At 47.0% G+C, this 18,330-nt stretch overlaps 1 protein-coding gene across 9 annotated transcripts in view; it reads right to left on the minus strand.

Annotated features, from left to right (window-relative positions):
- Nucleotides 1–18,330, minus strand: part of Znf536 (zinc finger protein 536) — a 439,406-nt gene that overhangs the window by 127,240 nt on the left and 293,836 nt on the right. The window lies entirely within an intron of this gene.

Consider the following 18,330-nt stretch of genomic DNA (forward strand, 5'->3'; position numbering starts at 1 on the left):
GCTACAGAGGAATATTTTAAATGCAGCTCTCTGAGGAGCATGTGATCAGGGAAACTGAGGCAGGAGCATGTAAGAGTGACATGTACTTTCCTAAACCTCCCAGCCCACCCTTGCTGGGCTAGTGTCTCTCTCTCTCTCTCTCTCTCTCTCTCTCTCTCTCTCTCTCTCTCTCTCTCTCTCTCTCCCCCAACCCCCATCCTTCTACCTGAGTCCTCAGAAAAGTGCCTAGGACAAGAGACAGCTCAGCCCTCTCTGCACCAGGTGGCTTTGCAGGATTCCATGATAACCAGAGTCTCGGGGCTGGGGATTTAGCTCAGCGGCAAAGCGCCTGCCTGGCAAGCGCAAAGTCATGAGTTCGGTTCACGGTACCGGAGAAAAACCAAAAAAAAAAAAAAAAAAAAACAACAGAGTCTCACCATGCAGCCAGAACCCTGCAAATATGACAGGAAGTCACAGAGGGAGCAGAGGGAGATGGTGTGGAAGGTGTCAGGCAGTGAGTCCTCACTGCTGCATAGAATCTCTCCGCATAGCCCACATCCCCACATCATCAGATAGAAAAGCAACTAGTGTAGACACTGGGAGAGGACAGCATAGTCTACCTGCAGCTACCTCCCTCCCCAGGAAGTGAGCAAGAGCAGGATGCACCACGAAGAAAGGACAAAGGGCCTGCAAGGAGACAATGGGGCTGGGACTCCGGAGATGTCAAGGCCAGGGCTGGGAGCTGGGGAGAGGGGAATCCAGTTGGGCCTGAGACAGCTGTGAAGACAGACGAAGGGAAGGAGATCAAAGGGCTTCAGAGTACACAGGACACACACACAGGCTCAAAGGGCAATGTCCTACTTTCAGCCCACATGTCATCACCACTACCACCCAGTGAGGAGCAGTGTCTCCCTCGAGCCACGGCAGCAGCCCCTGCCTGGCCTCCCGGCTTCCCACCCACAGGTCCCCACCTCCACCAGCCAGCACAGTGCAGACCATCTCCGAATCTGGATGCTGCTCTCATCCTGTATGAGTCAGATGAGGACCAGTGTGTGATTTGTGGGACCCACTGGGAAAGAAAATGCAGGGCCCCTGACTTGAGCAGTATTAAGAAATTCTAAGTATTAAGAAATTCTAAGCGGGTCAGATGAGGACCAATGTGTGATTTGTGGGACCCACTGGGAAAGAAAATGCAGGGCCCCTGACTTGAGTAGTATTAAGAAATTCTAAGCGGGTGGCATACACCTGTAAATCCAGGCACTCTGCAAGGCCAACTATCTCAAATTCAAGGCAAACCTGGACAACTTAGCAAGATACTGCCTCAAAAAAGAAAAAGAGGAGGGGCTAGGGATGCACCTCAGTATGAAGGCTCTGGGTTCAATTTTCAGGACTGAAAAAAAAATGAATTCCTAGATGGAGATAGCAAAACATTACACCAAGCATAGAGCCTTCCTGCACACAGAGCTTGTGTGACCCTCACTCAAGCTGGCCAGGGCTCAGTCCTAGAGTGGCTTACAAAGGCCTGGCTCACCTCCATGGCTCATCTCTGTCTCTTCTTCCACATGTTTTCTCTTCAGTGTTTCTCCAACAGCACAAGCCTTTCAATTTCATGAGCCTGGTTCTCACTGTCCCCAAGTCTGGCTTCCTTCCAATCTTCAGTTGAATGTCACCATGGACCTCGTCTCTGTCTACCCAGCTCTCCCTAAATTCCTTGCTTGCCTTATTGTTCTTTATCCTCTTCTCCCCCTACTGGTTATTTCACTTCTTTATTGTCCACTGTTGTATGGACAGAATGTGAGCCCCCTAGCAGCCGAGAGAGGTCTTCGTTTCTTTGCTTGAACTCTGGATCAGATCTCCAATGCTTTGAAAAGGCTCTGGCAACCCAAGCCCACAGAAAATATTTGTCAAATGGGGCAGCACATGAAGATGGTGCCATTCCCTTGGTCTTCTTCCCCTTGCTGCCATAGATGGTGTCTATGGGGCCCACAGGACCATCTTGGGGACCATCTTGCCAGAGCACGGAGGATAGGTACCACTAACTATATGGTTCATGGGAGGAGTGGGTGAATCGATCAAAGCAGTGCAGAGAGGTCTTATCACATACGAGGAGCTGTTGGCAGAAGGATGAGCCCAAGGGGCAGAGCCAAGGAGAAGCAGCCAAGGCCTGGGGATGTTTGGTTCACTTCTGGGCTCTAATGCCAAGGAGATTGCTTGGCATAGGATCAATGTCCAATCAATATTTGCTGAATGACATCATGCATAAATGAATAAATGAGTAGATTATGCTTCAGAATACCTCCCAACTATGTTTCTTACCAACCCAGTGACCCCTGCACAGCTGCACAGCTGATCAGGGGTGGGGATGAGGAGCAGATCCAAGCCAGAAAGACTTGGTGACCTCTGTCCAATCAGAATCCTCTTCTTGTTACTCAAAACCATTGCCTTTGGCTTAGCCCTGGGAAGCAGGGAAGACAAGAGGTCATTGCCACTGTGACCAATAATTTGTACTTGAGCTCTCCCTGTAGGCAGTCATGGGCCAGCCTGCCCAAGGCATGGTACAGCTTAGCAATGAGAGGCAGTGGGCTTAGGAGTCATACCTCTGGACCCTTTTCTGCAGAGGAACCTGCCTGGGAGCTTTGCCCCTCTGCTCAAAGGGTCTCTTCCCCTCAATCCTCATTCATGTTTATCCTAATCCTCTGGTGCCACTGCAAATCTACCCTAATGCATGACTAACATTGCAAATAGTTCCAGAGAAGAAGAAAGCAGCCCTTCCATTTATCTTCTCAATCTGATAACAGATAGGGTGTTTTTAGGTTGCTATATTTCCTAATTTTACCTTTTGATGTCAGGAAACAGATACTGGTGCAGCTAATATGAAAGGTGGGCTACCTCTAGCCTCCCACAGAGGCTAGAATGGTGTAAGACACAAATAACATAACAGCCAGCAGAGAGAGGAAACACACCTCACACACAGAATCAGAACAGCACAAAAATAATAAAGAAGTAGCTATTCATGAGAAAGCAGTCCAACCACACAGGAACAGAGATAAAAGGACGGAGTCACCAGCTTTGGCCATGGTGCCCAATCGACCCTGAGGCCATAGCACTTGCCATCATATTCACTGTGTTGGGAGGTGCTAGAGGGGCTGGACCTGGGGCTGGCCAAAGTCAGCATGAAGTGGAGCTTCACAGCTGCAGACTAGTCATACTGGTTATGAGTCACTAATGTGAGTTCATGAACTTTTTTCTCCAAGGAGGCTTGACTCAAATTGCCTGGTGACTTTTTGGGTGAAGCTCTTAAGAGTCTTCACCAACTTTGGCTCTTTGTCTACTGATACCTAAAAGGAAAACTGGACAGATTGTTGTTTAAAGGATGGACTCTGCCGTGGGTGTGTTGGTCTGTGGACAGGACAGACTGTCTTGGAAGACTGGGAAATGTCTGTGTGTCTCATGGTGTCATATTTCCAAGATCATATGATCACTTATCTTAGTATCTAGGTTGCCACCTTCTCCTGGGACTGGGGTTGGTGTGCAAAGACTCAGTCATAGCGCCTCCCATGTCTAGATCCACCTGTTCTATGATGTAAAGAAGCTCTAGAATTCCAGAATAGGCCAAGGTGTCCAGGACACCCAAAATAACCTACTAAGGGGAGTCAGGAGACCTGAGCATCTAGCCCTACCTTTCACTGCTACCAACTAAAAATAATGCAACTCACTGTTTTCTCTTCCAGCTTCAGTGTCCCCATCTATAAAATGGGTAACCCCAGCCCCGTGGACCACCCAGGGCCATTGAGAAGCTGAAATATGATGCCAGAGAAAGCCTTAGCAAATGCTAGTCACATCCCGTAAGCTGTGGGACTCAAGAACAAAGAGACTCCTGATGTTCTCTCCTTTCTTGTTTCTAGGACTTTACCTTTGCTGTCTCCTCTCCTAGATCTCTGCATGACTGACTTCTTGTCATCACCGAGTTCTCTCCCCAGTGTTCCCTCCACAGACGCCTCTGAGGTACATGTTTCTGACCTTCTCTAGCTTTTCCCCCAACTTCCTCATTCCTCATATTACTCATTACAGGCTGAGTTTTTATTGAGCACTTATTTATTAGCAGCATCCCCCTTAGAGTGTAAGCCCCTTGAGGGTGATGATCTTAGTTGCTTTGTTGGTGGTCATATCTCAACTCTCTGGAACAATTTGACATGTGCTGGATGAGGAACAAACAACTGAATTTATTCCCTGAGACAGAATCTTCTCCTTTCGTAAAGGTTTGGAGAGAATACTGTTTCTTCTCTCTCCATAACAGAACTCAGAAGGCAACTCTTCCCCTTTTGTTTTGGCTCTTGGGAGAGGAGCCTGGAGCCTCAGTGTGACCCAAAGTCCCCTTTCTCAAAGGTGAGACCCAAAGTCTGCTCTCTCAATGGCTTACTCCTCATTTGAGCTACTCACCAAGAAGACCACCCTCTGGGAGCAGAAAGATCTGTTTTTCTACAGAAAGACTCTTTTCAGTGGTTTGTTTGTTTGTTTGTTCTAAGTGGTATCTGGTTCTAACAGATGTAAGGGTTGATACACTGTGTCAACTTGAGAAGTTTAGAAATTTAACTAAGTGACTTAGCAGGGAGCCAGGGTCCTCACTTTGTAGACATCCTTTAAAAAGATGGTGTGAGTGCCATACTTGCCCTAGGCGGGTAACCTGCTTACAATATAAGAAAGGGAAAGAGACTTGCTTCCCCCCTTTTTGTTCTTGCTGATTTTGCTATCCTCTGCCACCTTGAAATGTTGCCCCTCACCATGCCATCCTGCCTTGGAGCCTGCTGATTGCGGACTGAAACCTCCACAAACTGTGAGCTAATTAAACCTTTTATTCCTTAACTTTGAGTGTCAGGTATTTTGTCCCAGCAACAAAAGCAAAGTAACCAAGACACCAGAGATGACTACAAATACAAGTGCATAACTCATTTGAGAGAGGACTGCACTAACCCAAGAAGCCTGCCTCTTTCTCCTGTTTCTGAAGTGACTGGTCCCCTTGCAGTAACCATTGCCCCTAAAGCTGCAGGGATGAACCACGGGAGCATCTGTCTTGCTTGGGTGCAGATCCCAAGGGGAGAAGCCACCTATGGCTGTCCCAAAAGACAGATTGACAGCCATTTAGAGGGACCAGCTTGGATGTATAAAAACAGCAACCACCCTTGTCTCTGGTTGTATGGCCAAGGTCAAACCCTCTCTCTAACCTGCACATCAAAGATGACCTCTAAGAGTATTTCTGCCTCTGATAGTCTAAGAATCTTTCATTTCATTTGGCTTCAGTGAGCTTGAAAAGAAAATAGCAGGCTGCTTACCTACTGGAATGTCAGAGATGCTGTGGGGGAGACCTGTGCCCCTGCTGGGGCCAGCCAGAGACTCTGGGATACAGCCAGATGTTAGAATTACACTGGCCAAATGAGAAGCAAAAGAAGAAGACAAGCATGGAAAACAAAGAAAAGTACAGAGGCCAGCGCCAATATGGTGGCATGCACTAGAGAGGGACAGTGCATCCGTCTGAGTCTCCAGAGTTATTTCTTCTTTATCATTGATGGTTCTGATCTTACAGGAAGACTCATCCTAAGTTGCTTTATTTCCTTTGCTGAAGTGGGCATAATCATTCACGATCACCTCCGAAGTGAGCTTTGTCCATCTGGACCCTTGGACATAACCAAGTTTTGACCTCGTCAAATCCCTGAGCAGACACACAAAAGCAGTCTGCCCTCAACTCGTTGATCACTCCCAACCTCAGAGTCCCCACCAAGTGACCACTGGGGGCACAGACCCCCGAGTGACCCAGCCCCTCTCCCCTTTGTCCACCACCACCACCCCCGCCCAGGAGCAGCTCTTTTCTTAAAAGAGAACCACCAGAGCTCTTTAAAGAGGGAAGTGTGCTAAGATGTAAAAAAGCTAGAACTAAGAAAAAATGGGGAAATGCAACTGTAAAAGGAGTCTGACTGCAAACAAGCCTGCATGACGTGGAGACAGTTAAGTGCATGGCAGTGGCAGGGAGAGACCCGCTTGTATTCCTCTGAGGAGCAGGGGACAGCTGACCGCTTGTCCACAGGATGTGTTTTGATAAATTCTAGAAATGAGAGGGTGTTTTATGGGAGAGTAATTGGGCATAATTCCCTTCATGAGTTAAGAGTGAACAGCCAGTGCCCGCAGCTGGACCTTACTTGGTACCATCAGCGGCAAATGCTATTTTCATGGCTTTTTATTAGAGACCCCGTGTTTTTGAGGAGACGTCACAAACACAAAAAAGGGTATATTTATTGATATGTTTAAAATATAGGTTTTTAACTCGATTCCTTAGCCCTTAAAAACAAAGTAAAGAGACAGACAGATACAATTATGTTCTGACTGGTTTCTTCCAGCCTGCCCAATGGGAGCGTCTGTATATAGTTCTCAGTGGCGCTGAAATCTGCTTAGGAAAGCAACAAGTCCTTTGTTCTGTTGACAACAGTTATTACAATTAATTCATTTTGTGATTGGTACTTGCACTGAGTGACAAGGTGTTATTTTACCTCAGTAAAAGTTAAAGTGGTAATACCTACATGCACAATAACGTCGTCGGCTTGCGATCACTCAGGGGAAAAGAAAGGCTGGCTGCGGGTGCCTGTGTGCTTGCCATCCTCTGCACAACCTGCATGCTAGTCTAAGCTGTGAGGAAGGTGCTCGGTTACTCCGGAAAGTTTCTGGCCTGCAGACTCCTACTTGGATTGCCTGCAAAGTTTTGCAGAAAAGCCCAAGATCCAAAGGTGACTTGGAAAGCACGTGCCCAGGGGACAAGAAGAATGGAGAAGAAACACGAGCTGGACAGCAGGATTTGCTACATAGCTGGGCACCATTTATCCATCCTGGAATATAACTGGAAGTCTGGGTTCCTCCTATGTGTGCAGCAGGATTTCTCCACCACAGTACCGCGGACATTTGGGATCAGATAATTCCGTGTTGCAGAGGCTATCCTGGGCACTGCGGGTTGTTTACAGTGGCTGTGACCCTTTGGATTTCAGTAGTACCCCCGTTGGTGCTTCCAGGTGTTGCCAAATGTCCCCTGGGAAAGAATACCACACACACACACACACACACACACACACACACACACTCAACCACCACTGCCACCACAGAGAACCACTTATCACCACCAGCACCATTGAAAGTGTTTCTATACATGGTCCCCTGGAATGTTTGTTATGTTGCAGATGGAAGATTCAGGAGCTCTCCTCTCTCTTTGATCTTGTCTCAAACTTCCTGAGAGCCTGGATGCCCCACCTAACCCACAGGCAGAGTAGCAAGGTAGGTTTTATCAAAATGTCCCCACAGAAAAGAGCCCTGGAGGAAGGTGGACATTTGGGACCATCAGGAAAGTACATGCAAAAGAGAATGCTGGGATAAAAGGACCATGGACCTCAGTAAGGATGGTGCCTAGGTGCCCATTTCAGAGGACATTCTCTCTGACAATCTGAGATGTCCTTTTGACAAGGATGCTGGAGAAAGGACATTCTCTGATTAGAAAGCCTAATCTCCCTCACCAGAGTCTTGAGAAGTCTAATACAACAAATACTGCAACACAAAAATATGTTGGAACGACATGTATCCCTACTTATGACTAAGAACTTCAGTAATTACACAGTAGTCTGCCAAGCATCTGGTTTGCTGGGTGCTCCAGTGGCTTGGGGTCTGGTGGAGTAGTGCCTCCTCTCTGCTCACGTATTGCTACTGCTTTGTCATGTGGCTCCCCACTTTGCTTCCTTAGGTAGTTACCCCAAATCTCATCCAGGAAAAGTGTAGGATGGGGTGAGGCCATCAGGTTCCGGGTGGATTGTCTCGGGGAGCACCAGCAGAGTAGCCACAGACCTTGAGGTACAGGGAGGTGGAGGACATCCTTCTGTGACTTGTCTCCCAGGGCTTCCTCTTTAAAGTACCCCATTGGCTTTCTACAGCAGATACGCAGTGACAAAGTCCCAAGTCTTTCGCTGCTTAACTAGAGCCCCAGCGGCTCAGGATTGAGGACCAGTCATCTCTGCTGCCCCAGGGGAAAGACTGAAGGCTACCAACCATAGTCATCAGGAGCAGCTTGGCAGAACTTGACCTGCCCTGATATCTGCACTGGAAAGCCATTGACAGGCAACCATGGAAATCCTCCCAATTTTTTTTTTTTTTTTTTGTATTAGCAGTATTTATCACCTTCTCAAAATCAATTGCATATTTTAAATTAAAACAAATGACTGTTTCTAGACTAATCAATACTTGCATCTTTGCCTTTTAACAAAAAGTTTAATGTAAAGAAATCCTCCTCTTTGCTCCCATCAATTCTGTTTTAATATAATTCAATATTTAATAAATATAATCCTCTTTGTCTGTGTGGAACAACGTCATAAAAAATGCAAAAGACTTCATGGGATCCAAGATCTCGGGAGGTAGAAAATGTTGCTTCCCCCCGCCCGCCCCCATAAACTCCCAGCCGCCCTGCTTTTTGCGCCTCCTGCAGTATCAGGAGCTGTTTATTCCTATTAAGTCTAAAAAAAGGGTTTATATATTTAATGATTCTAAAACCAAAATGCTACCTACTATCTGCACAATTGCCATTTTATCTCTTTAAACTTCTCTGGCTTGACGTTTTTAAAAGGGCAAAAGCAGAAAACCCTTCTATAATACCTAATTTGTACATCTGCGGTTTCCCTCTGACTAGCTCAGGCACCATATGTTTTTAATTATCATAATAGCCCTAAAGAACCTGTTCGGTGGGAAACACATATGATCCTTTTATTACTGGTTTGTAATTTAAACAGTTTTAACAGAAAAGGTCTGGCTATAGGGGAGTGATGGGCTCAAAGGCCTTAAGATCCCAGCCACCGACCACTGGAAGCTCAAGTTCAGATCCCACCCACCGAGGGAGACCTCCTTCCTCCTGCCTGACAGAGGTAATTGGTCACATGTGAAGCAGCTCCGAGGGATCTTAAAGACATAATCTGGGATCACCGGTGATGCTGGGTTTGGGGCAGAGCCTGACACCATGAGAATAAGGTTGATAAATATTATCCCAATTTGACCTCTGCTGCTGTCACTGTTGGGGGCTGGGTCTGCAGCAGGCTGTACCCAGGGCCACCCACTCTCTATCACCCCCCACTGGACCCCAGGGACCAATTGCAAGGTGAGGGGTCAGGTTTCTTTGAGGCCCTTTTGCTCCAAAGGAAGCAGGAGATGACAGATTTTTTTTTTTTTCCTGAGCCTGGGAAATGAATGAATAAATATAGTCCAAAGAATAATTGATTCTCAGACTGTGAAATGGAAGGGATCTTGAGGTTGTCAATGTGTCTTTGTCACTTATAGAGAGGAGAGGACACTGAGAGCCACGTGGCTGGTCCAGGACCACCTGGGTTACAAAAGGCACATCTGGTCTGCCCCAGCACCCAGTGCCGCCTGTTACTGGATGGAAACTTCTAGCTCCATCTGGGATTGGGACTGATGCTTGGAATTCTACCGTTCTCGCTTGAGAGCCAGAGTTACCAGTTGGTAGGAATGGGCTATTTTTGTTTATTGGTTGGTTGCTTGGTTTATTCTTGACCTATCTCAAAGGAGAGTTGAAGGTACAGGGGAAAAAACAGCAAAGTGACTACTGCCCCCTTTTGAATCTCAGCTTCCCTGCCTACTTGCTGAGCATCTAGGTTAATAAAGAAGCACTTCTGGGCAGCAATACCCCCATGGCTAAAAGGAGAAGAATAATATTACACCTACTTCATGGGATTTTTTACGAGGACAAAAAGAAAGGCTATCATTTCACTATCATCGAGAAGGGGCTGACCAAAGGACTTGACCCTGGTACATAGTAAATACTCATTATTATAAAATAGACTTGGAATGGTAGAAGGATAAATCAGAGGGTTGGATCCTGCTGTGAAGCCTACCAGAGCTATTCACTGGGCATGGGGAAATTACGGGGAAATGCACACCTTCACCAGAGCCACGATGCCCCACCTTAGCTGGCTTCTGAATGGAACAAAACCTCCTGGTTGTAAGCGATTTCTAGGTAATTTCTCACAGGCACCCAGGACGTGGGAACAGCAGGCGTTAGGAGCAATGGCTGAGTTTCCCTCCAGGTTGCCCAAATGCCAGGCCTGAGTGCAGTCTGTTGCCACACAAGTGATGCTCTTCTCTACTGTTGCTTGGTTTTGGGATCCAGCTGCGACCCTGTGAGATTGTATTACTTTGATCTCTGTGTTTGTGTATTGGTGACCACATCCTGATATTGGAAATGCAGTCTATAGACCAGTGGTGTAAAATACTTGACAATTCTAGTTGCCACTGTCCACTGAGCTTGTGCTTTTGCCAGGGGATCTGGTCCATGCAGCTCAGTGAACTCCTCTCCCTGGATCTGCACAAAGGTGATCCTCATGCCTTGTGCACAGATGACTATGTTGAGGCTCTGCAAGGCCCCCTGTAACAGAAAGGTCGTGACCTGAAAAATCTGGAAACTTTTCCATGGAGTAGAAGAATCACAAGGTATAAGTAGCCAAATATCTCTTGGCTTCTCTTTTCTCGTTCATAAAATGGATCTGGCATCAGATAAAGTGAGTTTGGTGATGCAGATGTGGCTGGGAACCAAGATGGGCCACCACTGGGCAACCCACCTGCCTGGAGGGTTGGGGGTGAGGCTGGGAGCAGGTCCTGTAACAGAATGAGTCTCCCCACACATCGCTTCTCTCCTCCTTATGAAAGAGGCTCTCTCTGGATCAGCTGATGGCACAGGCAATCATTTGGCCTATTCTTGAAGAAGGAGGGCGTCCTAAGCCTAGGTCTGACTCCTTGGGTAAAATCTCAGAAGACCCAGAGGAAGCCCTCTAGTAACTTTAAAAAAAAAAAAAAAAAAGAAAGGATGCTGGATATAAGGGTCCATGCCTATAATCCTAGCACTCTGGTAGGCTGAAGCAGGAGCACTGCAGGTATGAGATCAGCCTAGGCAACTTAGTCAGTCTCTGTCTCAAAATAAAAAAGGGCTGGGGACATAGCTTAGTGTAAAGGCTCTGGGTTCAATCTCCAGTACCACAAAAACAAAGGAGAGCAGGCCTCACAGCCCCCACCCCAGAGGTGTTGCCCTTTCACTGTGGCAAGAAGAGGACCAGATGGCCTCCCTCATTTGAGCTGTCAGCAGTGACCTCTCGAGTCAACACATAGCAAGTGCATCTTAATCAGAGAGAGCCCTTCCTGTCCTGACCCGCCCCCTCAAGGAAGCCAGACCTTCTTAATCACAGCCTGCTTGGAGGGGCTTCAGGGGCCACAGGCCCTGCCTGGTCCTTCAGCCAACAGTGATCATCTCCACCCACGCTAGCCCAGTGCCAGCCCAGCTCTGTTGCCCAGCCCAGCCCGGCCCAGCCCAGGCTGGAAGGAAGGCGCCTCCAAATTTCCGATCCTGGGAATAATAACTCACATTACTTCGATCCCATCTGCACCCAGTGAAGGCAGAGCAGGGAAAAGAGCATAAAACACGAAGTTCCCACAGACAACATCTGTCTTAGTGCAAACAATGGACCATTATCTTGTAAATAATTCTGATTAAGCTGCAGCATTTCCTCCTGAAACTAGGGCTGGAGAGCAGAGCGGGAGGAGGGCACAGCTGGAGCTTCGGGCCCCTGCCACCAGGTGCTGCGCTGGGGAACCTCACCTGACCCCGCAGCCTCCCCAGCATCCTCACTGATATGCACAGAGCACTCTATCCACCCCTCCACCAGCAGAGAAGATATGGCAGCCACGTACTTCAAGGTTTGCAGGTCCCAAATTATTCTGAGCTTTCTCTAGTTGTCAAAAGGAACAGAAAATCCCTTCTCCTACCAACAGAGGGTCCACCATTCTCTGGCCCACCCCACAGGCCCGGCACTGCCTGTCTGTCAGGCTAGTGACATCAGCCTGCCTGCTAAACTCCTGCCCTGTCACCCACTCATGCAGCACCTCCCGTTGAAAGCTGGGGACTTCACAAACAACCTCAATCAATATCACAGGCATTCGGGGGTCCAGCCTGTGCAAATGAGAGATGATCCCTCAATTTGCAATGGCATTTATCCCTGGAACCTTGAGAATTCCTCTTGTGGTTTAAAATTAAATTATCCTGAGTATGATGTACAAAGGACAGAGAAGTTTCAACGGAAAAGCAAAAGTTACTAGTACAAGAATCCTATTCTTCTGGTTGGACATCAGAGATTTTCGGTGTTCTTTTCCTAATTGTAAGTCCTCTCCCCTTTAGAAAACAGGAAAAACAACTCAATTTTGACCATCGGGGATGTGCTTGAGCATCCCAGGAATGAACTCATTGGATCTCTGTGTAAGTCTCCCCTCTACCACACAGACCCTCAGATGTGTTTACTGTAGGTGTGGGGGCTTCTAGCTAGGTCTTCAGTTGGTGAGAGCAGACTGGCAAAAATGAGGGAGACCATGCTTCAAAATAATCTACCTACACTCTCCACCCACTTGACAGGGTCTTTAACAGGCTCTGGGTTTTCAGGGGAGCTCGGCCTGGGACTAAGAAATCCTAAAATAATTGAAATGAGGCTAAAGTTATTCACATTCATTTTACTCTCTTAAGAATACATCAAGGTCTCATTTGATGGATGAGAGCAGTGAGACAATGAGGTTAAGAAATCTCTATGTCAAGATATTCAATTCAAGGCAAAAGCCAAGGGTTTGAGGACTTCATCCTTGGAGACAGTACCTAGTGTCCCAAGGAGGGTCAGGGGTTACCCAAGAGTGACTCTGAGTGGTCGAAGGGACTCAGAGGATGGAAGACGAAAGGAATGGAAAGGTGACAAGTCACAGGCAGGAAGGAAGTGAGGTAACTCTTTCTGTGCCCATCCATGCAAGAGGCAGAATGGACACCTGAGCGCCTCTCTCTCTTTCGGTACCCTTGTCCCCTCCCTCTAAGCATTACCAGGTATGTGTGTCCTGTAAAAGGGCCAGGAGCAGGATGTACTGGCTTATCAGGCAGGAATCTATAAAATGCCTAAGGAGTTTTCAATCACAGTGAAAAATAGTATCTTCTCAATCTCAGAAGTGACCACAAAGGTTGGAAGAGAAAAAAGTTGTCAAATAATCACCTCTTTCTTGCACTCCCATGAAGCCAGAAATCCAATTTCACTGAGGCCTTCATTTTTCTTTTTTTTTCTTTTGGCTGTACTGGGGATTGAACTCAGGGCCTTTTCACTAAGCTGTATCCCTAGCCCTTTTTTATATTTATTTTTAATTTTAGATAGGGTTTCACTGAGTCACTGAATTGCCTGGTCTGGCCTGAAAATTGAGATTCTCTTGCCTCAGCCTCTCAAAATGTGGAGATTATGGTTATGGACCACCATATCACATTTCTCTTTTTCCTATTTTGACTGATTTCCAGAATTAATGGAGAAATTCCTCAACGGTCTTCCTGTGATTTAATAAACACACCTCCAAGAGTTGTCATGCCTGTGCCCTATAATGGTAAAGGGTCTCCCTACCCTGAAACCCTGTGTGCCGTGTGCCTTGGAGACATCAGCATGATGCCCACATCTGAAGGCCTGCTGGATGAGTGTTCATGAAGATGCCAGGACGGGCAGGGTCCTGAAAAGTCAAGGCTACATGAAATCATGTGGCCACAGAGTTTGAGACCTACCAGACCCCTAAGATGACAGCCAGGCTGCCCCTTTTTCCACTAATAGAGAGATTGTGCCCAAAGAGGAGAGGCGAGCTGACTCTGGGCCAGGCCTCCATCCCTTTTCTCGAAGCCCATCACTAGGCTAGAAGGTTGCACACTTTCCAACATCTAAGCAGTTCCCATCCCACAGCATCCATGGAAGACAGGTGTCTGTTCTCATCCTTGGCTCTGGCAGGTCTGCGACCTTCTACAGTGCAGCCCAGTGTTCCAAGTGTTGAGATCCCTCCACTTGTAGGGTCACTGCTGGTGCCATGTCCCTCCCTTCTGTTCCCCTGGCATGCCAATCAATGGCCTCCTGCATCTCTTTATCTGAGGACTTCCTGTGATGAAGAGAAGGATACTTGGCCACGGGGGTGAGTTGGAGTGGCTCTCAACTAATGTGGCATGCAGAACTGGCGATAAACAGCCCAGCTTCTTAGCCCTTGGAGGCGTTCTAAGAGGAGCTCCACACAGCTTCCCAGAAGGGATAAATCCCCAGTCCACTGTAGTGGTGACCTTCTCGTGAGCACACCTATATTTCCCTTCCCAGTCTCCTCACTCATGCTTCTTGGAATTCCTCCAGTATCAACTGCTTGCACCCAGTTCTTTAAGGATTTGCTTGAGGTGACCCTAACCATTTCACCAAGCTAATCCTAGAGGACTAAAAAAAAAAATTAATGGCTCTTCCCTTTGACAAAAAGAGCTCAGTATAATCTGGACCCCCCCCCAATTACCCACCCTCGGAGACCACTCTGCCCCCCAGCCATACACCCACCTCCAGCCCTTTCTCATACCTCAGGTGACCTGTCTTGAGGTCTGTTAGCCCAGCTCTTCCCCTAGGACATACAAAACACTGGACACCCAACAGAAAACCCACTTGTTCATCACAGAAAAAGAGAAATAATTTGGTAAATTAATCACAAATTTGCTCTCCCTGCTTGGTTGCCTTTCTCCTTTTATGTGGCTAATTGAGAGCATATTATGTTAATTTGATAACAACAGAAGTTCAAAAAGGAAACGTAACCTTGGGAGCAGTGGGTTACCATTAAATGGGTGTGTCTGGACAACTGTGCAAAGAACATGAAAGACAAACTCCTCATGAAGCCAGCCCATGTCTGGGTGCACACATGGATATTTTTGCTAATGAAATAGCTGTGAAAAGTTCCTCAACTTTAACCTTGGAAATGTGCATTGTTTGCTCAAGAAGCAGAATGTGTTCGTGCACAGATAGTATTGCCAATGTGCTGCTATGTACTTAGAATGTAATTTAATCACTGTGAAGTTTCTTGGAGAAAAAGACAACACAGGCAATAATCGTGTCCCAAGGTTTGGATTCTCCCCTGCCAATTGCCTAAATTTCATGCAAGCAAATACACTTCCAAATAAGTGTAATGAGAAGTAGACTTGAAGACTCTCTTACAGCAAGACTCTCTTTGCCCTTCTTCGGTCTCTTGCACACTATGGCATTTTATGTCACAGACGCCTCCTTTTAACCCTGATCTGTATGTGGGAACCCTGGGAGTCTCTTACACACTGCAGACCAGTGAGCCATCCATGTTGGGAAGGATCTCAGGTTGTAAGGCAAGGGCAGCTCTAGTAGGTGATGCTGGTGTTTACCCCAAGTCTGACTCCAGATGAATGAAGCTTATTAGAACCTCATGCACACTGGATGAGAGTTTCAGGGCAAGAGAGATAGAAGAAGCTGCAGCAAAGAGTTTCCAGCCCCACGCACAGCTGTGAAATGAAGCTCATTCCAGAGACCTGAATCTACCCAGCTCCCTCACAGGCAGCAGACAGGATGTTCCCAAGAGCATTCAGCTGGTGAGAAAGGAGTTGCATCCTGAGGTGGGAAGGAGGAGAAGGAAAGGGGTAGGGTACAAAGGGAGTGTGAGGCATGATGACACACGTGCCCCAAAATGAGAGGTGGGGAGGAGCCTGAAGATGGGTTCATAAAAATAGGAGGATGAGAATCCACAAAGGTCTCTTAGAAGCTTGAGAAGTTACCACTGGGGATCAACACAGGAAATACCCACTGCTTGGGGAGCGGAAATGCTACCCAGTCCTCCAGCTTACAGACCCTGCTAAGGGGATTGGGCCCTCCTTCTAGAAGGAAGAAAGAACAGCAAATGCCTGGATATGGGGCTCCAAGGAGCCTTTCTGGCTGTCAGTGCAAGGGGCTGGGTGACGCTCTCCCTTCCTCAGCTCCTTCCTCCCTGCTGAGCACCTTTATCCCCTTCCCAAGGTTTGCCTCTCAGGTGCGGCAGGCCCCTCTGCTAGCTGACTCTCCAGGCCAGCGGGTACAGTGGTGCAGCAAGAGTTCCAGAGAGTGTGCAGAGTGGTTGCAAATGATGAACAATGCCAGGGACAATGTTCTTAACCCCAGGCAGAGGCATCCCAGAAAAAGGCTTAGTTGAATTGTACCCTACTTTTGCACCCTACTTCCCTAGGGCTGGTTCCCTAGACTTGGGTGGCATCAGAAATAAAGAAAAAACTCTCCTGGAGTCCCTGTTTATGTGCAAACTCAGCTTGCACACTGGCAGAAACTGGACCTGCTCAGATGAAATCATGTGGACCTGGGGCCTCGAGGTGAAGGTCTCTTCACTTTGCCAACCCCGGGCACTTGATATCAGTCGTTTCCTGTGAGGATGCACTGTGTCTGTGCTCAGCTTTACCTGCATGGAATTTGCTAACAGTCTGGGGCGCTGAATTCTAGGAAGGCAAGACACCTTCTTTAAAATCTAGTTTCCATTTGGGGCATTTATAATACCATCTGTTTCAAATCTCTCATTTTTTATCTCTGTCCACAAATAAGAGACAAACTAAGGCCATACTGAGTGACTTGGGGTCGTACCTTGAAGAGTTTTATGAGAAATATTGGAGAGAACGTGTCAATCAGGCAAGGCGATGCGACCGTCTTGGTGCTAGGGCCACTGTTGTTCCAATGAACCTTCTGGCCTTCCCTTTGTTACTGAACACTTTGTTTATTGGGAGTATGTTCTGGTTTGGATGTAGAATGTCCCTCAAAAAGCTTATGTGTTCAGAGGTTGAGCTTTTGGAAGAGGTCTGGATCATGACGATGCTGTACTGATCAGTAGATCAGTCCACTGAAAAATCCATAGCTAAATGCTGATAGCAGGTGAGGCCTGGTCCAAAGATGGGGCACGATCCCTTTCTCCCCGGCTCCTCCCTTCTCTCTCTGCTTCCTGGCCACCATGGTGTGAGCAGCTCTTTCTGCCAGACCCTTCCACTCTCCCCGTTTTTGCTGTGGAGCCAGCCAAATGTGGACACTGAATCCTTTTAGCACTGTGAGCCAAAATAAACTCAGGCATTGTGTCTCAGCAACAAGAAAGTGACTAAGACAGGGTCTGAATGACAGACATGGGGCTTCACATTCCGTGCCCATCACAGGACTAGCAAAACAGGGAGCAGAGATATACACAGAATTTAGAAGTTTACTGAAAAACCCAAGCAAAGACACTTGGAGACACTGCTGAAAGGGCAAGATCCAATAGTTCAGCTCAGGGACAACAAAACCAGGCAATACAAACAAAAAGCAATTTCCTTCCTTTCTGTACCCCTCCCCATGAGGAGGAAGGTCAGGGGAAGAACAGGGAAAGGCCTGTTACAATGAACACAGGCACAACCATAAAAATCTCAGTAGAACAAAAATGTCCCCGAGCTCCACTAATTCTGAGGGTCTTCCCATAAAAAACTACCCTTCCCAGGATGAAACAAAAATGTTAAGGTTTGCTACCTGGAAGTTAGGCGTGAGCCGTCCATTCTACATCCAGTGGGTATGGTGGCCTGCAGACACTATGCCCAGTTCCCCCCTATGCAAAGGTCCTGCAAGTGGTTGTGAGCTTCAGACATCTACAGGTTACTAGTATTAAGAGACAGGACGTGTCTGCCGGTGCTCCTTCACCCCCTAGCCATCACACCCAAACAGAAAAGCCTTTTACATGTTTGCATGGTTATGAATTGTTACTTCCACCTAACCATGGGAAAAATGTACCAATCATGCCCTGAATGTCCTGTGGCGGAGGCATCTGACAGAGACAAGAAGGGGCAAGGGGCAAGGGGGGGTGTTGTGGAATGAATTAACATAATGACTCAAAACTGCACTAATGTTTCACAGCTTTTTTTATTAGCAATACCAAGATAAGTTATTGAAGCATTTTTAGTATTGTTTTACATTCCATTCATAAATGACCTAACTTGTAACTCAGCATACAGCACACTTAAAGATATAGTTTGACACTTATTCAGAAAGCTACAATTATGATAACTTACATGCCTTCATTACCAGGAACACCTTAATATATCTTCTAATTACTTCAACAATACTCTATTCCAAAGCACATGATAACCCAGCACAAGTTTACACATTTTGCTTCAATCATCATTTTTTTTTTTTAAGTTGTGAATGTCAAGGTGCTGTTCGCTGGAATTTTACTGTCATCTGTTCCTGGTTAATACGACGACCTGACACAATATTAAACTAGCAATGTTTCTGCTTAAATACTATGGAGAAAGATAATTACTGCACTTTTCTGTAGTCTTCTAAAAGTGTTACAAAATACAGGACAATCAGACACAAGCAGTAATGCCCACAAGACCACCACGGGGCCCACCTTTATAAGCTCAGGTGAGCTGGCAGAACAGATCCCCAGCCAGTGTTTTCA

Source organism: Chinchilla lanigera, unplaced genomic scaffold, assembly GCF_000276665.1.
Source record: "Chinchilla lanigera isolate Chin_1 unplaced genomic scaffold, ChiLan1.0 scaffold00067, whole genome shotgun sequence".
Lineage (NCBI taxonomy): Eukaryota > Metazoa > Chordata > Mammalia > Rodentia > Chinchillidae > Chinchilla > Chinchilla lanigera.